Here is a 20,908-nt window from a genome sequence, read left to right as displayed (position 1 = left end):
CTGATGGGCTGGCACAAATCATTTTCTGAATTATTTACTAACCTAACTGAACATTTCCAGGGCTTCAAAAGCCTATCATAAAACACAGCCATGTCCCTACAGTACTCACCATAACTCTTTGCCTGGTGGAAGGAGACACAAACTTGGGCTTCCTTTTAATTTCAGAGGTTTCCAGGTGTTCTATATTTCTTTTTCTCCTTTGTGAGGTGCCTGCTGTGGGTATGATAAACAGCTGAGCCTGTGCAAAACTCTTCTAAGAATGAGTTATTTTGTTGGGATGCTTTCCTCTTTTAAACATTCTCTCCTCCCCTTACTTTATGGTCTCCAGAGAAACTTTGGTTTAATTTATCACGTAAAGAGGTTTCCAAGGAGTAGAGACATGTGCGCAGCTATGTTAGAGAACCGACCGTGTTCGTAGGGCAAAGGGGGCATTTGTCCCAGGCCGTAGCTTTGCGTGTGTGAGAGGCGTATGCATGGTTCCACCTGCCATCCACAATTTTAGTCCTGCTTGCATTCTAAGCCAGATAGACATTTGATTTGGGGGCATCAGCAACAAGTAAAGTAAGGTGGCAAAGTGCTGAAGAGCCGAGCGGTGGCTATGCTTTCTCTGTGGGCAGTTAATGGTGCTGAGCTGGTTTGAGGGCCATGTCTAAGAGAACGAGCTGTGTGGGCCCACTTCGAATCTCATCTCAACCATAGACTCAGCAGATAGGCACTATCCTCTCAACTTCCATTCCCCCTTTCCGTTGCAATACGTGGCTAATTTTATTCTGCTTCCAGGGCTGACCGAGATAAGAAGTATTTTGAAACTTCAAATATGTGATATAAACGGTAACTGTGTTGTTACTCAAACACCCCAAGCCACCAATATTCATGTGTAATTCTCTTAACTCTGGGAGGGGGGAAATGTCATTTATGTAGATCAAAGTATAGCCTATGTTGGTTTTCCTCAGTTAGGCTAGTTATCTTTAGGAGTGCATCAGAGTTCCATCCTCACCAGAATCTGGGGCAGAACCACACAGCTTTTGACCGAGGTGAAAACATACTCCATGTGGAAGCCCTACTTTACTACAGGACCCGGGTCCACCCTGGAAATATACAGAGATTTCCAGTAAAGAAATGTGATGTTGGGCCTGAGATACATTGGGAAATTTGAGGTGGGCGTCTAGTACAGTTTCCCCAACCCACCACCAGCTTGCATGAGACTCTCAGTTTCACATCCTGAACTGCTCCAATCCAGAAAAGGGGAGGGTGTTTGTTTTTAACTATCCTTGCTGGATCAAGGCCATCCTTCCTTGGAAAATCCCTACCCCAAGATATGGTGACTATGATGCAGTAAAGGTAAAGGTAAAGGGACCCCTGACCATTAGGTCCAGTTGCGGACGACTCTGGGGTTGCAGCACTCATCTCACTTTACTGGTCAAGGGAGCCAGCGTACAGCTTCCGGGTCATGTGGCCAGCATGACTAAGCCGCTTCTGGCGAACCAGAGCAGCGCACGGAAATGCCATTTACCTTCCTGCCGGAGTGGTACCTATTTATCTACATGCACTTTGGGGGGGCATGCTTTCAAACTGCTAGGTTGGCAGGAGCAGGGACCAAACAACGGGAGCTCACCCCATCGTGGGGATTCAAACCACTGACCTTCTGATTGGCACACCCCAGGATATGGTGACTATGATCCAGTAAGGAATCAGTAAACACTACCACCCTCTTGCTGTGGAGTAAATTGCAGGAGCCATCCATGGTTAAAACGCCATGTAGCAGAGGCAGTTGGTTCTGCCCAGCCTTAATTACTTTGAAGGTCTGTGAAATCTGGGGCTTATTGGTAGGAGATTAAGGCTGCCCCTGTTATTGCTTCTGTTTCTCTGCCTTTCCTTTCTCTGCTGGCTATGTGTTCCATTGTGATGTAGTGGTTAGGAGCGGTAGTCTTGTAATCTGGTGAACCGGGTTCGCTTTCCCGCTCCTCCACCTGCAGCTGCTGGGTGACCTTGGGCCAGTCACACTTCTCTGAAGTCTCTCAGCCCCACTCACCTCACAGAGTGTTTGTTGTGAGGGAGGAAGGGAAAGGAGATTGTTAGCCGCTTTCAGACTCCTTCAGGTAGTGATGAAGCAGGATATCAAATCCAAACTCTTCTTCTATTGGCACTTTCCACCCCTTTCTTGTTACCGCTATTCTCCTGGGAGTTGTTGCTGCCTGGTTCTGCCTGCTTCAAACTCTGCAGAGTGGACTAATGTCTGGAGACAATCATGAGAGCAAAAAACCCTGAGACTGAATCCTGAAAAGAGAGAGGTGCTGTTGGTAGGGAGTTCATGTGAATGGGAATTACAAAGATGACCTGTTCTGCAAGGGGAACCTATGAACTGTGGACTATGACTTGGGCGACAACGGTTCAAACCCCCAGGCACTGGTGACCTTGGGCCAATCACTGCCTCTCAACCTAACCTGCCTCACAGGGTTGCTGTTGCAAGATAACTTGGGGAGGGGAAAACCGCATATCCCACCTTGAGCTCCAGAGGGGAGGCTGGAAAGTGATATATAAAAGGGAATTAATTAAGTAATTGGGGGTAAGTAATTAATTGATATTGATCCAATGCTGTTGCTAGAATCCTAAGTGGCTTCAGCGGCAGGGAATGCCTGTGTCCAGCTGTGGCTGCTTTGTTAGCTATGGCTGTCCCTGGATTTGGATAGCCTTACTTCGGCCATCTATGTTCTGGTAAGTCTTACAGCTGGACTACTGCAATGCACTGTGTGGAGCTACTCTTCAAGGTAGTTAGTGCAAAATGCAGCTACAAGACTACAAACCAGTGCAACAGATTGGAAGTATTTTCATCTTGTGAGCTGCCCTGAGATCTTGTGATAAATCTAAGGAACAGAATAAATGATACTGAAAACTGATACTGAAAACATAGGATACTGGCTGCAGTGAGCTGCTGAGCTCCATTTGAGGTGTTGGTCCTGGTGTATAAAGCTCTGAAAGGCCTGAGGCCAAAATGCTTAACGTAGCTCCTCTTCTATAGAGCTACAAATAATGCCCTGATGATCTCTGGGCATAATTTGAAGGTGCATCTATTGCTTGGGCTTTGTGATGCTGAAGGTAATTCTGCATCTTTTACTTGTATTTCTTGTTTGCTGCATTACAAAAGAAATTGGTTGAAAAGTTTTTGGCAGATAAGTTTAAATGTGTGGTTTTATTGTTGTTGTTGTTGTTGTAATTGGTTATTTGACCATGTTGAAAACCACCCTGGGCTCCTGTGGAAGGAAGTGTGGTCAAGCAATGCCACCAATCAATCAAAATAAAGTTCCTCGTTTGTTTGAGATTGACAAATACTCATCCCAGCCTCAGGGCATCCTGCTAATGCAGGTGGTGCAGACCATGTGCGAGAGGGTATCTGGCAGTTTTTTTGCGCAAAGGGACCCAACTGAGCTCAGCACACAAGGTACATGTGGTAAAAAGAAGTGATTTCCTCCTCTTACATGTGACATGGTACATATGCACAGCATGGCCACATGCTTGTGTAAAGCAGCACGGGATGGTCATGTATAATGAATGGCACTTCCAAGCACATTCACTGCAGACTATATGCATGATTATCCTCAGTTTCTAAATGGAAAAGCAATCAGTTACAAGTGACAGGTTTTGAGCTGCTTGCCAAAATTCTAAAATTTCAGGGGGAAATAATTATACTATAAAAGGACCATTATTATTAGTAGTATTAGTATTAGTATTATAATCTCAGTTATATGCATGTCTTCTAGGACTACATTATTTAATCACTTAATCTGTTGTATTATTTGACTAAAAACCTTTTGATCAATTGAAAAGGTGTCCCAATTCATAAAGGTAAATATTTCTAACACATGGTTGGTGGGGTGGGGTGAGGTGTGGGAAGCCAGGAAGACTCTTACTTGGTAACATTCACTTTCTTGTGGCAACTTTGCTAAAAGAACAAGGCAGGAGAAAAAAATGAGGCTTTAGGAGAATATTAAGGTAAAGGTAAAAGGACCCCTAACCACTAGGTCCAGTCGTGACCGACTCTGGGGTTGTGGCGCTCATCTCGCTTTATTAGCTGAGGGAGCCGGCGTACAGCTTCCGGGTCATGTTGAAGGGGCATATTACAATATAATTGTTCTTTATTATCCCAAAGGGGGGAGGTTTCTACACCAGCCAGAAGGACAGGGTTTTTTCTGTTGCTTAAATGTTACAGTGCAAATGGGCCTCTCGTTGGAATGTCTAGCTTGGGTGGGTAGAGATAAAGGAACAAGGTTGAATGGATTTTATTGTAACACCAGGAGGAGGGAGGCCAAGACCTTACATGGTAATAGGAACTTACTATAAGTTTCGATTTCCCAGAAATCAGGTGGTTTACAAGAAATCAGGTGGCTTACAAGAGATCAGGTGGTATTCTATTCTGCAAATCTATATAAAGGGGGCGCACCCTGACTGGGTGTGCAGGTTGCAAACTTATCGCCCTGTACCTTTGTTCTGTATATATGCACTTCAAATAAAATCCTGTTAATAACCTGCAAGGACGTTTTGCCGCTTTGTGTGAATCTGTGCTCCGGGGACCCAATAGCAGATGTGGTTGGTCCTTCAATGTGGCCAGCATGACTAAGCTGTTTCTGGCGAACCAGAGCAGCGCACAGAAACACCGTTTACCTTCCCGCCGGAGCTGTACCTATTTATCTACTTGCACTTTGACGTGCTTTCGAACTGCTAGGTTGGCAGGAGGAGAATATTGCACCCTGCCAAATAGCTGACATATGTGGAAGGATTTCATGTTGCACTCTGAGAACAACAATAGCTGGCAAAAGGGTGCTGGGGCACCTCTCAAAAGAGTTTGCAGTTTTGAATTAGAGTTGCAGCCAAGTACATTTCCGATATTGGAAGAATAAATCCTGCTATTGGAATAAATTGCAGAAATGAAGGACACCAAACTGTTATTTCTGTCTGTGAACTCCTGGTGCTGAATGTTTAGGACAGGGCCTTACTAATTTGTTTAGTAGTTAATCAATGGTTTCTCCCTGGGCTTTTCATACTATACTGGTGACAGAGGCAGGAGATACCAGTAATCCACAACAAAGTGTTGCAAAAGAATAATGCCAGTGGAGAAGGATGGTTTTGAATAAAGGGTGGAACATCCAAATCTCACTGACTCCATAGCATCATGGCATTATCGTACTCAGCACATGATCCCTGATTAGTAGGATCTCATTCCGTGATCTAAAGGAACAGGATATGAGAAAGATAATAGTTTGTGGGCAGGTGTTGTTGAGGTTATGGAGGAGATCTGAGAGGACCTTGGGCAATGCTGAGGAAGGTCTGAAGTGAATATGGTTATTGTAGCACTTGGTATTTGTCAGGCATGTTGAAGAATTAAATTGCTAATTAATACCACAATGAGTGTTGGAGGTGTTTTCCATTGCAACTGGAGAAAATTATAACATGGATACCAAATGGGGGGAAATAGCATTGTCGTGCAGGAGCAGCTGGCTGTAAGAAGGATAATGAGGGAACGGAATGGCAATACGGCTGAGAACCATTGATGATTAAACTAATGGCATTGAAACACAGAGGTGGCGGGAGCTTCATGTTCGGCTGGAAGAGAAGTTGGTAGAAATGGGACACAGATTATTATGAAAAAGCTGCTGTACAATTTGCAATGGAGATAACAGAGAGGATAATGGAAATAATTGTGACCAGAACAGAGGTGAACGTAATGTTGGATTATGGTAAAGATGATCACAACAAAGGTGAAGGTATTATCAATATGGAAGGAGCACCGGGGGGGGGGCGTATGAAATAAATAGTGTACCTGTCATATTCAATTCTGATTCCCATGCACCAAGTGCAACTTGCAAAACAGCAATGGATGAAGACAACTCCGACAATGAATGACAATAATTTTGAAATGGGAAAATAATTGCAAGTATGAAACTATCCTACAGGTACGGATAAAATGAAGAAGATGCCTGAGTTGCAATGGGGTGGCCAGAGAGATGAGGATTTTTATTTTTATTATTACTATTATTATTATTTTAGTCAAGATACGGATTTGCAAGAAAGAGAGAGATAGGAAAATGGTAATGGATATAATTAGGGCTGTAACAGAGTAGTGATAAAGATAATGGGCCTGTAATTGTGGTGAGGTGATGATTGCAAACGAGAAGGTGAGGATAACAACTGCACAGGAGATGATAAGGAAGATAATGGATTGTAAGGCAGTTGTTGTTAAAGGTAATGGAGCTGGGATGGAGAAAGGTAATGGAATTATAATGAGGTGATGACGGCCACGTTAGGAAAAACAGTTATTCTAATAAAAGGGTTGAGAGCCCCATAATATAAGGAGGCACCAGAATTATAATACTTGCCATTGCAGCTGCTGGTAGAGACAGCCACGGGGGGCAACAATGAGTATGTTTGTTGTTCTTGCAATGGCGTCATTTCAGGAAAACAGGAGGTCGCAGTCTTGCCCTTGATTGCTTCAAGGGCAACAGGTGCTGGCAGATCTTATAACCCAGCATTTCCAAAACTTCTGAAAGCCAAAGGCACAGTTTTTCCTTCTGAATCAAAACTGGAGTCACGTTTCACTCCCAAAAGTGAACACAGAGAAAGAGGTACTCACAGTCGGATGAACGCATCTCCTGTCTTTTTGCAGAAGTTGCCTACTTGACCACACCTCCTGGTTGGAACAGGGGATGCAGGTGGTGCTGTGGGTTAAACCACAGAGCCTAGGACTTGCCGATCAGAAGGTTGGCGGTTCGAATCCCCGCGACGGGGTGAGCTCCCGTTGCTCGGTCCCTGCTCCTGGCAACCTAGCAGTTCGAAAGCACGTCAAAGTGCAAGTAGATAAATAGGTACCGCTCCAGCGGGAAGGCAAATGGTGTTTCCATGTGCTGCTCTGGTTCGCCAGAAGCAGCTTAGTCATGCTGGCCACATGACCCGGAAGCTGTACACTGGCTCCCTCGGCCAATAAAGCGAGATGAGTGCCCCAACCCCAGAGTCAGTCACAACTGAACCTAATGCTCAGGGGTCCCTTTACCTGGTTGGAACAAGCAAGCCCAGAACAGTGAATTGTGCAGCATCACTAGTGCCAGCCTCCTGTGGAGGGGGCAGATTCTGCTGCCTATCTCTGCATCAAGAGTGACAGAATAATCTAATCACGCGGCAAAATAATCCCTCCCACCCCAGAAGTGGCTAATTAGAAAGGCGACAAGGACAGAACAATAAATCATGCACAGATGCAATGGGCAGCCTCCTCAATTGGGGGAGGACAGAATTTAATTACTCATGGAAAGCTATTAGTTCTCCTGTGACATGCAGTTCGGCAATTGCTGTACTAAGGGGAAATACAATCCTCTGGTAGATTGCAAGCAAGTGTGTTTCAGGAGCAATCAATCCACGGAGGGACAATAAGACATCTGGGGCACCACAAGAGGAGAGAACCCAGAACTAACAGCATCAGGAACATCAGGTACCTGGGAGCACCATGTGAGGAAGGAAAAAAGCTTTCCTTCCTTCCTACTTTATATGAGAAGACCTCATTTTACACAGCATCCCACCTCACACAGCGGCCAGCCACATACCATAGAGACCCTGATTCAGAGAGCACTGAATGAGGTAGCTATGTTGATGCAGGTCAGGAATTCTCTCGTTTCTGGTTGATCCCAAAATGTAAGTTTTTCTGGTGAGTGTGCCAGAAGAGGTGGGATCTGCCTAATGCCTATGCCAAATCTCATGTATCTGGAGTCAATAAAGTTGTGACCTGACTTCACCCAAAATGATAGTGTCTTGCCTCATATTCTTGGCATTGGGAGGCCCAAAGCGTAGGAGGGATGCCTTGCATCTTTGGCAACGGGAGAGCAACAGGAAGAGGACCCTCAGTCCTTCACGTCATAATAAGAGACCCAAGCTGCAAGGGATTTTGACTGTGGGGCCGGATGAGAAAAGGCACCTCAAAGCTCTCCAGGAGCTTTTCATCCAGAGCTTTTCACACATTCGCTTAGCCTCTTGCATTTTCAAGCAAAGCAGTTGTGAATAACTTTCGTTGCATGAATCCTCAGACCATAGCAGATTTTCAAGAAGGCAGATCCACATGCATGATTCACTATCATCAGGTCAAGGTCCACGAGTTAGTTCGGTCTCAATTGCTGAATGGAGTTCTTGTTAGCTGAATCCAAACTTTTGGATTACAGTAACTGAATGTCTGACATAATATTTAATTTGCACAAAGCTATTCTCTTTCGGGCAAAGGCAGACCTGAGGTGCGGGAGGCTGGTCTTTAGTAGACTTGCCTGTCAACAATTCAATTGTTCAGAATATGGGCAGCCAACCTGCACAGGCACACTTAGAGGTGTGGCATGAGGAGAGAGTGTTGTGGGCCTGATTGTGGAAGAGAGTCAGACCACATGGTAGTCTGCACTTGAGGCCTGGTCATCACTTGCAGCAAGAAGACTTGGCAGAATGGTGAGGCCAGTGGATTCTGCAACTTTAGATTATGTGGTGTATGGGTACCACTTTCCTGTGTTCCCCCATGTGAAAGACTCATTGCGACTACACTACTAGTGCAGACAGTTCTAGCCTAGCACATGGCCCACTATGCTGGTTTTCTACTTGTTGGGGGGAGGAGAGGGGTTGATGTTGGAGATAATTGAAAACTGTGGTTGCAATCTGAAGAGGTGCAGCACATTATGCAACCTCAGATCAGGCCTAAGCTCTGGCCTGCTCCCCAACTCAGTGGACCATAATATGTGCAATAGGGTGCAATTTTGTGGCACTATGTTGTGCTTCTGATTTGACACACTGGCTAAAATGGAGGCCACCACTGTCTTAGAAATTCAATTAAAAGTCAGTTGCAAGGGTGTATAAGGAGGTTTCATACATAAATATATAAGAGTGCTGAGGCAATAGCCCTCCTGCGTGCAGCAGCAGAAGGGTCTGTGGCCCAGACTGTGTTTTCATGATAACGGACATTTAGTTGAGGATTTAAACTTACTGGGCATCTGTACTTCTCTCTGAGTCATCTAGGATCCAGTACATTAATGTGCAAAGGTTATGGTGCTGGACACACATAGTTGGGAAGGTGGGGGTATTCTTTTAAATGCTCAGGCAGCTGTGAAATAAAGAAGGAAAGATAAGTGCTAACAAAATCATGAGAATACAGAAAAATTGGAAAGAGAAAAATACAATAGATTCTTGCTCTTCAATCCGAGATAAGCAAGAAATGCTTTTCTATAACTGAAAGACTAGTTTTGGTCATTTTGGTCAAAGATAAGACTTCTTGTCTTTATCTTTTTTTCCTTTTAAAGCAGTTTTGCAACAAAGATGTATACCGAAAATAACTTATAACACTTCTAGAAGACAATTTTCACAACAATGGACAGTAACAAGTTTGCTACAGTGAAGGTGATGGAGGCCAGAGCAAATGCTATGAACACACTGCCCCCACCCCACAAAAAAACCATTATTGCACAGCAGGGAAAGCCTTTCCAGCTGCAGAAGTCATGGGAAGGCAGCTCTTGAGCAAACTGTCACAGATTTCAGACCCCTTGGAGAGTGCCTACCCATCTCTTAGCATCCTCAAGCATAATTGGTGGCCTCCGGACACTTTCCCACACATTGGCACCACGTGCTGAATGGGTCTCGACTCAGAGCAAGAGGCCTCTGAGAGAACTGGTGTAGAGGATACATTCCACCAGCAGTTGCTTTGAATGAAAGGTTCAGTGTCCTCGAGATCTGTCTCCCTGCTGTCCCATCCAGGGTTTGGGAAGAGAGAGGAACCTCAGGCCCAAATCCCTCCCCGGCCACGTTCCACACTCAGAGCTTTTTTGAATGGCTGGAATGTCTCCTTGAACTCTGACATTGCCTGTTGCCTAGATGGAGTATAGAGCTGTGTGTGTGTGCATGTGCGTGTGCATGTGTGTGTGTGTGTAGAAACTAGCCTACCACACAAAAGTGAATTTTACTTTTGTTGCTCTGCTCACTTTTGCCTCTGGCTCTGACTATCGCTGCCATGTGGCCAGTGGGAGGTCCCCAGAAGGCAATATGCCCCTTAGACTGAAAAACTTTCCCCATCCCTAGCCTATGGGCTATGCCATACTTTCTCAGTTGCTTAACTAACCATTAAGCAACATATTTGAGTAACTGAACACCTCCTAATATCCACACCCAGAATGCATAACCCAGGCCTCCCTGCCGCCTCCCAGTAAGCAGCAGCAGGGCCAGGGCCAGGAAGCTAGTGATGTGGCAGAAGATCTAGAAACAGGCATTGACTTCTGGAGTTAAGAATTTTAAAAAATATATATATCTTTGGTCTACTGTAAAAGCTAGTAGTCTGGGTAGCAGTTGGCAGCACAGAACATTCAAGGTCAGCTCTGTAGGAGACAATAAGAACTGTGTCTGGAGGGGGTAGAAATTAAGAAGACTCCTCTCCCCCCCCCCCCGCAACTCTGAGAAAGAGGAAAAGAAAATGTGTGACTAAACATCACATGTGCTGCTTAAAGCCCTTGATCCACCAGAATCTACACTGCCTTTGAGGAGCAAGCTGAGAGATTCTCAGTGTCAATCGCTTAGAAGCCAATAGCACAATGATGACTCAGTTTAGAGATCTAAGTTCTAGAACAGACAGATTTGTGAATGACTTGATTTTTTTTTTAAGTGGGAAGTACTACTGTCAAGAGAAGAACATTATTTTCTGCAAAGTTGCTTCTTTGGGCTCTCTCGTCTACCTTACAGGGTTCAATATAAACAGGATAGACCCCTAAGGGTGTCACTCTAAAATCCCAGGAGGTCAGGTGGAATGCAACTGTGATAAACATACACCAAAGCTAGTTCCTTCCATTGTCAATGTACACATTGTACTCACTCGCTGGATCATCACCTTGTCGTAGTGAGTGGGCTTGCACGTTCCTATGACCCTTGTGAGCGAAGCCGTCGGGAAGCTTGTACTCGCAGCAGGGTCACCCAAGGAGGTAAGGTCAAAGGGAAGGAGCTAGACAAAGAATGATCCAAGAAGTTCTCAACTGCAGAACAGGTGGATGATAACAAGTGGTATGTTACAACGGCTGTGAAGGCAGATGAAGGCTGCAGCAGATGGGATCTACCGGTTCATCGTGACTACTTCATGCCATCGGAACAGAGCCCTGCTGCGAAGACTGTGCGTTGGTCAGTGTGCACTGATCTACACACATAAAACAAATTCACGCACAGGCGTCTTCCAAAAACCCAACCCAAACCCCGAAAGTCCCATGGTGATCGGCAAATGGTAACGGGGGCAGGATCATGAAATCTAGAAGCCCCTAGTCATGAACCAGCACATGGGCCATGGATACAGATTCAGTCGTTCTGACTCAAGAAACTTACGGACTCATTGTTAAAACTGTGTTTATGGAAGACAATCTTACTCGGCTACTAGTGATCGCAGAAGAAGAAGAAGAAGAAGAAGAAGAAGAAGAAGAAGAAGAAGAAGACACATTGATTGTTGACTTGTAAAATGTTTGTCAAAAAGATGGAGAAAGGATGGAGGGAGGAACTGTTCATTGCACAGTGTTTTTCGTTTTTCACTGGAGGAACGGAAGGCAGCTTGTTTATCTGCATGAAAAAGAGATCCCAGTGCTGGAAAGGTGGATAGATTTTGTCCTCCTTAATGGTGCCCAACCAATTCATTTGTGCCCTGGATCCTAACAGAAGTCATCAAGGATGAAGAGGCTCCTGTCTGCATAGCCCCAAACCCTCATTTGCCCAGTTTAACACAGAATTCTGTTTCTTGGCTATGCTTACTGTACAACAGATGCCTGGGAACCAATTCAGGCACACCATTTCAGATCTATAGCTGGCACAGGTGCCAAAAACTATTTTTATTTATTTATTTATTTAATTTCTATACCGCCCTATACCCGAAGGTTACTAAGCCTGCTTGGCTGCTTTTGATGGACCTTGGTGGTTCTAGGGAAGAAACAAAGTAGATCCCATAGGTTTGAAGTCTGCCTAGTCCTAGATCACCCTGCATTTTGTAGGGTTTGAAAGCAACATGTGACTGCAAGGATGCTGCACCCCCTGCTGTGCAGATCCAAGCCTAAGAGGAGGACTTGGTCTTCCCAAAGTTGCCCAAGGGCAAAGGAATTTGTTGTTCTTTTTGATATAAAGGTATAAGGCAATTAAGAAAGAGCTAATGAAGGAATGAGCACACTAAACATAAATTGCTCTGAAATGAAATCAGGAACTTCTCCCACCAGAAAGGAAGAAGAAACTCAGGAAAGTTGAAACTCTCAATATGCAGAATGCAAGAAACATTGCCTCAGAGTCAAAACATCTCTTACTTGACCTAGAAAATGAGGGATTAAAGCATGCACACAAGAAATAAAAGCAAGCCTTACTTCAGCATACACAGCACCAGTGGCTGAGTCATCCAAGCAGCAGGCTACCTGCTAGGCATCAAAGTGTATCCTTCTTGTTTAATCAGGATGTAGGTAAAGGTAAAGGTACCCCTGCCCGTACGGGCCAGTCTTGACAGACTCTAGGGTTGTGCGCTCATCTCACTCTATAGGCCGGGAGCCAGCGCTGTCCACAGACACTTCCGGGTCACGTGGCCAGCGTGACGAAGCTACCCTGGCGAGGCAGAGCCGCACACGGAAACGCCGTTTACCTTCCCGCTAGTAAGCGGTCCCTATTTATCTACTTGCACCCGGGGGTGCTTTCGAACTGCTAGGTTGGCAGGCGCTGGGACCGAGCAACGGGAGCGCACCCCGCCGCGGGGATTCGAACCGCCGACCATGCGATCGGCAAGTCCTAGGAGCTGAGGTTTTACCCACAGCGCCACCCGCGTCCAATCAGGATGTAGTAGCCACCAAATACGTCGTGTTTGATTTGCAGAGGGAGGAGCATGGGTTTCTATTCAATCCACCCAACAATGTAGAAACATAACAGAAGGCGCATCACTGCCAGGAGTGGAAAGCACCAGGAAGTCAAATTAAGTTGCTCATCCCTTCTCCAATTGACGAGGAAACGAGCCAACTAATTAAAGATGTAAGGCCTAGATGACATTTTCCTTTTTTATTTTTTCAACATATCTGGGAAGTCAGAGGAAGGAAAATGCAATTGTTAAAAAAACAAAGGGCTCTTCTAATATAGCCTGTTTCTCCACAAGTGCAATTCTAAGATGACTCCCATGGTGAAAACTTGCATTGTTTTAAGGCCAAGACAAAACTATGCATTGTGAGTTTTGAGCATTTTTGGCAGTGTCAAAGAATGCTTCTCTTTTTTTGAGGACTTGGCCCATTTATTGGGGAGTAGACTTGACCTTCTAGTCTCTTTAAAACTTAAAATGAAAAGGTAAAGGGACCCCTGACCACAAGGTCTAGTCGTGGCCGACTCTGGGGTTGCAGCGCTCATCTCACTTTATTGGCCGAGGGAGCCAGCATACAGCTTCAGGGTCATGTGGCCAGCATGACTAAGCCACTTCTGACGAACCAGAGCAGTGCACGGAAACACCGTTTACCTTCCCACCAGAGTGGTACCTATTTATCTACTTGCAGTTTAACATGCTTTCGAACTGCTAGGTTGGCAGGAGCAGGGACTGAGCAACGGGAGCTCACCCCGTCGCAGGGATTCGAACTGCCAGCCTTCTGATCAGCAAGTCCTAGGCTCTGTGGTTTAACCCACAGCGCCAGCCACGTCCCCTTTAAAACTTACCACCACTCTGTTCACCAGTCCTTCTGAGCAACCAGGTCAATTTTGAGTAGAGAATCTGACAAAGAGAATCTAGATGTGTTCTGTCTGTCAGGAGATTCCTTCATTAACACATTCCCAGCCTCCCCTCCATTGGTTATTCCAGGCAGCTTGTCACATGGAGGCAAATACCATGAATGGAGTGCCTCTTTTCCTTTGTTCCTACCTTGACCACTGAAGTATACTGTGTGCTGCAATCTATGTTGGATGTCCCTACCTGTGTGAATGCTGAGACTCTCCAATAGACCATCCATTGAAGGAGGTTGGATTAAATGACCCTCAGGGCCCATTCCAACCCTCAGGGCCCATTCCATTCAGTGATTCTATGATTCTAGGAAGCTGCCTTATACCTCAGGTCTATGTAGCTTAGGATTGCGTACCCTCCAACATTTCTCCAATGAAAACAGGGACATCCTAAGGAAAAGTGAGACATTCTAGGATCAAATCAGAAACTGGGATGGCTTCTGTAAATCAGGGACGGCCCTGGAAAATAGACACACTTGGAGGGTCTGGGATTGTACCCTGCAGACATTCCCAATCCACCAGAAGTTGCCAGGGACTGAAGTTATGACCCTTCCCCAATAGTCTTCCATAAGTTACCTAGTTCTTTCATGTGTGTTTTCTTAAATTACCATCCTGATTTCCCTCCTTGTCTCATAGTTCACATTCTTAATAAAACCTCTCCTGCACAGACTTCATAGAACTTCACTAGCTAACTCCAACTGAAGACACCTAGCACAGGACTTGGCTAAGGATTTCTAGATCTTTGCTTGTGCAATTGGCACAGAGGCCTAAACTGAATCAGGATGTTGGCGGAGGCAAAACAAACATCCACCTTGATTCAGGAAGACCGGAGGAAAGAGGAAGGGTTGCATAAAGGAGCAATTTCTGTAATTTAGCCCTAAACTTCCCATCTCTCTGTGACAAAGGCAAACAGGCAATTTAAGTCTTTTTCAGGGAAATTTTCCTCCTTGCTGATTTTGCTAATTTCGACCTGAAATTATAAGGTGAAGACTAGTCAATGCAGCCCTAAATTTGTAGTTCCGTGTAATAGCTGTGAACAAAAAGATTAGATTCCTGCAAGTTCCAAAGCTCTCACTTAAGGGAGCAAAACAAGAATGGCCATCCTGTTGAATGCTGAGATGTGGGATCTCCCAGTGGGTCAATGGGATGCAGCTTGAAATGTCATTAGGATTGGGGAAACATAATTTCCAGTTCGCATTAGCACTTGACACATGTTTTGTGTGATATGTGAGGTGAGAGCACACACACTTTGCAGAAGCTGTTCTGCTATCTGTTTGGACAACCTTCATTTGGAACTGCTGTCCTGAGCCTCTTAGTCATTCATTCATTTGCTCACTGTCTCGCTCATTCATTCATTCATTACCTCCACCTGCAGACACTTAATAAATAATAAGTATTTCAGGAGTGGCTTCTACTGTCAAGGCCAGTGGCCCCCGTGTCATGTAAAATGAGGCGCTTGCCTCATTCAAGGGGAACTGCTTGAATGCAAAAACAAGGGGGAAAGGTGGTTGGGGGAGTTTGAGGGTTGCTGCATGGAGGTCTTTTTAGCTTAAGAATAAGCTCAGCTTCTCCCTGATAAGGCAGATAAGCAACAATTGGTTTTAGGAAGCTCCAGTGAGAATTGCAAAAAATAAAAATAAACCCTCAAGAATGACTTCATTGTTAGGAGAGATGGTGTGCCAGGACAAGTCTGCTTAGCATTCCTCTTGTGCTCAGTGTTGAGCAGATTCAGGCACAATCGCTTAATGCACCAAACCAGAGCATGAGGAGAGTCTGGGAGGGAGACTCTCAGTCAATTCTGCTGCTCGGTGCAGCATCCCCCTCAGGGAACACTGATTTACAGCACTCTCCCTTAATAAAGAAAAATTGATGGGTTTCCACTGCCTCTACAAAGGAGTTACTGGAATTTGACTCCACGATCTTAGAGCAAGCAGGGAGGTGTAGAAAGAATAATCAGACTGAAATGTGACAGCAAAGGCAGGAGTTAGGAGTACAGTCCTGGCAAGAAAGAGAAAAAATCAGGAGGCATCTCTCTCTAGCTCTCTTTGGCAAGTAACCTTATTTTGAATATTCTGGTAGTCTGGCTTCCCCTTCATGGTTAACACCAGAGTTCCTATGCATTTCTTGCACTAATATTTACATGGTTTTTAGACACTATGCACTGGGAAAGTCTCCTGCACATGTCTCACTGAGAAGAATTGTACAGGAGTATATTCTAAGACCTAGCATTTCAATCTTAGGCTGGAAACATGCAATGTATTTTATGCAGGTTTGACTTCTTATAAGGTATACATTCCCCCCCTTTTGTCCCACTATCACCATTGGACAAATGAAACAGTAGAAAAAATGCTAAACCGTGTTAGCAAAGGCAAAAGTGGTGTGGGTGTGCAAGCAATTATCTCTCTTTCAAACTGCACTCAAAGCTCTCAAGAAGCTTTCCATTCATTTTTAAGACGAAACTGAGATTTTTCCCCCCCTCCAACCTAGCCCAAACCTTTAGGTGAACACAGAGCGTATCTCTTGATGAACCATCAACTCTGCCTTAGCGAGCATCTACAGTAGGGTGAATATGGAAAAAGGAATTTCAGCAGATATGGCTTTTCAACATTCTACATCTGCAGCGCAAATAAATATTTTCACAGCGCTCTAGCGGCTGCAGTGGCTCATTTACCAGAAGTAATGTATTTGGTATTAACTCTGGAAGTGCACACTCAATTCTCCTAGGAGGCTTAGTTCAGTCAGAATCAAGTATACATTCCCATAGCTGACGCTAAATGCAATGTTTTTTTGTAAATGAGCCACCATAGCCGCTAGAGGGCCGTCAAAATTTGTGTCTCAGGCTTTTTTGACTCACCTACACATGCACTATCTGAAACCAGAGGGGCACATTGGTTGCCAGATGTGAAATATATTGGCGTTATTTTCAGCTTCCCTACTCAACTAAGCTATTCCCATAACCTCCCTCCCTTCAAAACACACAGTCACTTCAGGGGTGATGTTTTCATATTTTTTAAGCACGGAAAAAATCTATTTGTACAAGTTGGGCTGGTAAAGCCCAGAAAACAGTTTGTTTACTTGATTACTTGGTTTAATTATTACAAATTCATTTCTCTTTCAAATGTTATTGAATTCAACTTCCGGGGTGGCGCCATCGGCAATGGCGGACTCCCTCTGAACTGGAGGGACCAGCTCCGTGCGAAACGGGTCGTTTCCGCTACGGCGAAGTGGGGACCCTTTAAAAAATCACAGGCGGATGAAGCCTGTGACCATGGGACTCGGCGGGCACCTTTAGCGCCCCCCCAACCTGCAAAGGAACCCATTAACGGGCTCCGAAGCGAAGAGGGGGAAGTGGCGCGGTGCTGTGAGTCTACTGCTTTTTCCATGGAGTGAAGCCACATAGCCGTTGCCGGAGAGCGCTGCCTTTCTCCTGGGACAATTTGGCATCTAAAGAATCACCCGTGAGTACTTAAAACTTGAACAATTGGACTTTAAATAAGGACTAGCCAGTAGAGAGGAATTGGACTTAAAATTTACTTCAATTTGGTACTGAAACGGGAAGGTCTAAACAGGAAGTCAGCCTTCCGTTTCTTTGTAGTCAGAATAAAGCAAAGACAACATAAACTAGAGCTTAGAAAATTACTTTTAAAGGATTGGCTTTCATCATCTAAAATCGTGGAACCCCCCTTCGGTAGCAGGAGAAGAAGGGGGATCTCTTTTTGGACTGTTTGAACCTGCAGAAGTGAGTTTAAAGTAAAGTAACTTTCCACCGTCCTGATCCTGGAGCGGAGTGTCAGGACTGACGTTTGAAGCTCATTGACCAGAGACAAATGTTTTTGACAGACAGCTAAAAGAAAAGTAACATAGTGACTCCATTGTTTCCTTTCGCATTTCAAAGGAACAAATATTGACTGAATATCTTAAAAAAGAAACTTTGTTGCTATTGTTCTTAAAAGAAAGAATAAACAGAAGTTTTCCCCCTAGAGGGAGACTGTCAAATTGTAACCAACTTCAAGAGCTTGCAGCTGTTACAGATTACAATCGTGGGAAAGGACTTGTGACCTTGTAGGACAATGTTTTCAGAAGCTCTGTTGGGTGCTTTCTGTAAAATAAATGCCCTATTGGATCAGTTAAGCCAGAAGACGGATTTGATGACTAATGTGGCCAGAAATTTTGAACAGGCAGTAGGAAACTACATGGAGCCTACCCAGGAACTAAAACAGGAGTGTGCTATGACAGCACAGATGAGAGAAGAGGATACTGCTGAATCCTGGGTGCTAGAAATGGAGGGAGTTGCGGCCCTGCAGGATCATGAGCCTTTGGATTTGATAAATGAATTTGGAAAAAACCAGATTTGGAAAGATAAAGTTTGGTTTGGTTTGGAAATGGGGGGTTGGACTGACCCTCCCATTCAGGGATGTTTGGACTTTCTGAGTCTGGTAATGGGCCGTCAGATGTTTGGAGCTGTGGGGGCTCTTAATTTTGGAGGGAATCTGAAACAGGTGTTTAAATATCACATGGAGTTTAGTCTGGACTATGGAAATGGGGCTGATCTGCTGAAAAGGGTTAAAAACATTACTAAGCTGGAGTTCCCACGAGTGAAAGGAAAATATGAAGAAGAGTCGCGGAAGGGACATGGAAGAGACTTTTTTTATATATATATATAAATATTTATTGGAATTTTCAAAAAATAAAGAAAAAACAAAAAAAAACCATTAAAAACACATAAAATTTACATTTCTTACTGTCAATGACCAATTTCCTTGACTTCCCCACACCTCCCCTTCTTGTATTCCAGTTCCAATTTTTAGCTCAGCAAGTTCTTGTCCCCAAACTTTACCTTATTTTCTCTAATTCATTTTAGTTAACCAATTTTAACTTATAAACCTCAATCTTTATACATCAATACTTATTCTTAAAAATCTTTTTCTAAGGTCGGCCCCAATTCCCTTCCCCGAAATCCCCATTTTTCTGTTGGTGGCAAAACAAAATTAAATGAAACAGAATATAATTGTACACCCTTTGGATTCCCAAAGCCCCACCACCCCCTTTCCCGGTTTCGAACCCCAACAAAAGTCCATCAGTCCATCTGCAGTCAGCCTGGCGACCTCACGTCCGAGGCTCTTAATTCTCTCTCAATTCCTCTCTGCCGGTTTTTTTGATAGTCCTTTATATTGAACTCCAAATCTCGAAGAAGCTCTGTCCCAGTAAGGTCCATGTTTCTTCCAGCCAGGCCTCCATATTTAAAAGTGGAGCCAAAATCTTGTTTCTTACTTCTCTTAAGTCCAAATGTCCCAAAAGCTCCAGTTTCCACTTTAGCCAGGTTTGTATTCCATAGGTCTTCAGATCTCCACATAGGGAGATCTCTCCATTCTCCATTCTTCAATTCAAACCAGATTTTCATCATCCTGATCTTATTTTCCTTTATATCCATCTTAACCGGCCTCTGGCTCTCCTCAATCATCTGTGGCATTATAGCTCCTCCTTCTTTTTCCTTCAAATCATCATGTTCCTCTTTCATCACATTCTCAGATTTCTCAAATTTCTTTTCTTGTTCAGCTGCAAAAAATTTTAGTTCAACTGCAAAACTTTCCTGTTCAGCTGCAAAGACTTGAGTCAAGTCCCTCCCAGGCTCAGTAACTTTATTTACTGTTCCATTCAATATTGTAACATTTGTAGCCAAAACATCACTCTGTTCCTGCAACTTTCCCAAGAGAAAAAAAGTCCTCTCCAGTTCAGCCAGTGTTCTTCCACTTACAGCCATTTTGTAATGTCCTAAACCCCCTCTAGAGGGATTCTGGTTTCTTAGTATCTTCCAGTTCCAACCCAAAAGTCAAGTTAGCCTTTTCTTCTTTATTTTTAACAATTTGTTACCAAATTGTAACGAATGTAACCAGCAGAGACAACAGAAACAAAGTTCTCCTTTTTTCCCAACTTTGACAGCTAGTTTGACAGCTGTCAAAGTCTTTATGTCTCTTCCGCAGGCTCTCTCACCGATCGCTCCCGGGTCTTGGGGGAGGGGTGAATTCCGCTCTCAATGTTAGCGCTTATCCTCCAGCACAATCACTTATATTGCCAAAACGTGGAGTTATTTGCTTTTATCCACAAAAAACAAAGGTATTCTCTCAACCTTAGTTATAAAATCCTTGCTTTAAGATGTTTACAAGGCGGGTAGGCGGACTTCCTCTTTACACCTTACCCGGTCGTGCCTAATTCCCCAAAAAAATTCTCTTTTTAAGTCCAATTTCCGTATTACTCACGGGTTGTTACTTTTAGTCCAAATGTTCAGAGAAAGAAGTCAGCGCTCTCCGTCCATGGCATGCGGCTTCACTCAGTAGGGGAAGCAGTCGACTCACAGCACCGCACCGCTCTCCGTCCCCCGTTCCGGAGCCTTCCCCCGTTCCGGAGCCTTCCCTCCCCTTCCCCTGGAGGGAATCCGCCATTAGGCGATGGCACTAACCCGGAAGTCTCGGGACATGGAAGAGACTTGAGGGCCTCGGATATAAGGATACCAGGTTAATGCGCTAGATTAATGGGACAAAAAGGACTGACAAAATACGGGACCAGGAGGAAGGGACGCTGGATGAAGATTGGATTGTTTTACTTTTTTTTCTTTTATCATTAGGACTGTTTTAAAATAATTGATGAATGTTAGAAAAATGTTGAAATGGAACTACTTGGTTCTAGTAAAAATGTTTAAAGAATTAGGTTAATGATATGGTTATGAGAAGTTGGTAAAAATAAGATTTAAGTTTTAAGTTTTAAGGTTTGCTATAAGACAAGATGAAAATAGATTAAGATAATGTAAGGACAAAATATTATGAACTATGGAAAGGATTTGCTGTGATAATTATTAACCAGGATACAAGAAAGGGGAGGAGGAGGAGGTCAAAGAAAGAAGGTAATGAAAGTTAAAAATTTGAGAATGATGGATGTATTTTTTCTTTCTATTTTTCTGTTTTGTGTTTTTTTCTGTTTTTTCTTTTTTATAATTTTAAAAAATCTTTAATAAATATTATTTAAAAAAAACAAATGTTATTGAATTCAGACCATTGCCCCCAACAGATAGATGGATGAAACATTGTTAACTCTCCTTTCTCATAAATTAGAAAGCATTATAAACAGAAGTGATCAGGCTTCCGGGGAGAAATGAAAAATGAAG

At 44.0% G+C, this 20,908-nt stretch overlaps 1 protein-coding gene across 2 annotated transcripts in view; it reads left to right on the top strand.

The window, feature by feature from the left end:
• TNR (tenascin R) overlaps positions 1-20,908 on the top strand; it is a 376,963-nt gene that overhangs the window by 206,020 nt on the left and 150,035 nt on the right. The window lies entirely within an intron of this gene.

The sequence above is a fragment of the Podarcis raffonei genome, chromosome 6, assembly GCF_027172205.1.
Source record: "Podarcis raffonei isolate rPodRaf1 chromosome 6, rPodRaf1.pri, whole genome shotgun sequence".
NCBI lineage: Eukaryota > Metazoa > Chordata > Lepidosauria > Squamata > Lacertidae > Podarcis > Podarcis raffonei.
The sequence above is the reverse complement of the archived record's forward strand: the minus strand, read 5'-3'. Positions and strand labels throughout refer to the sequence as shown.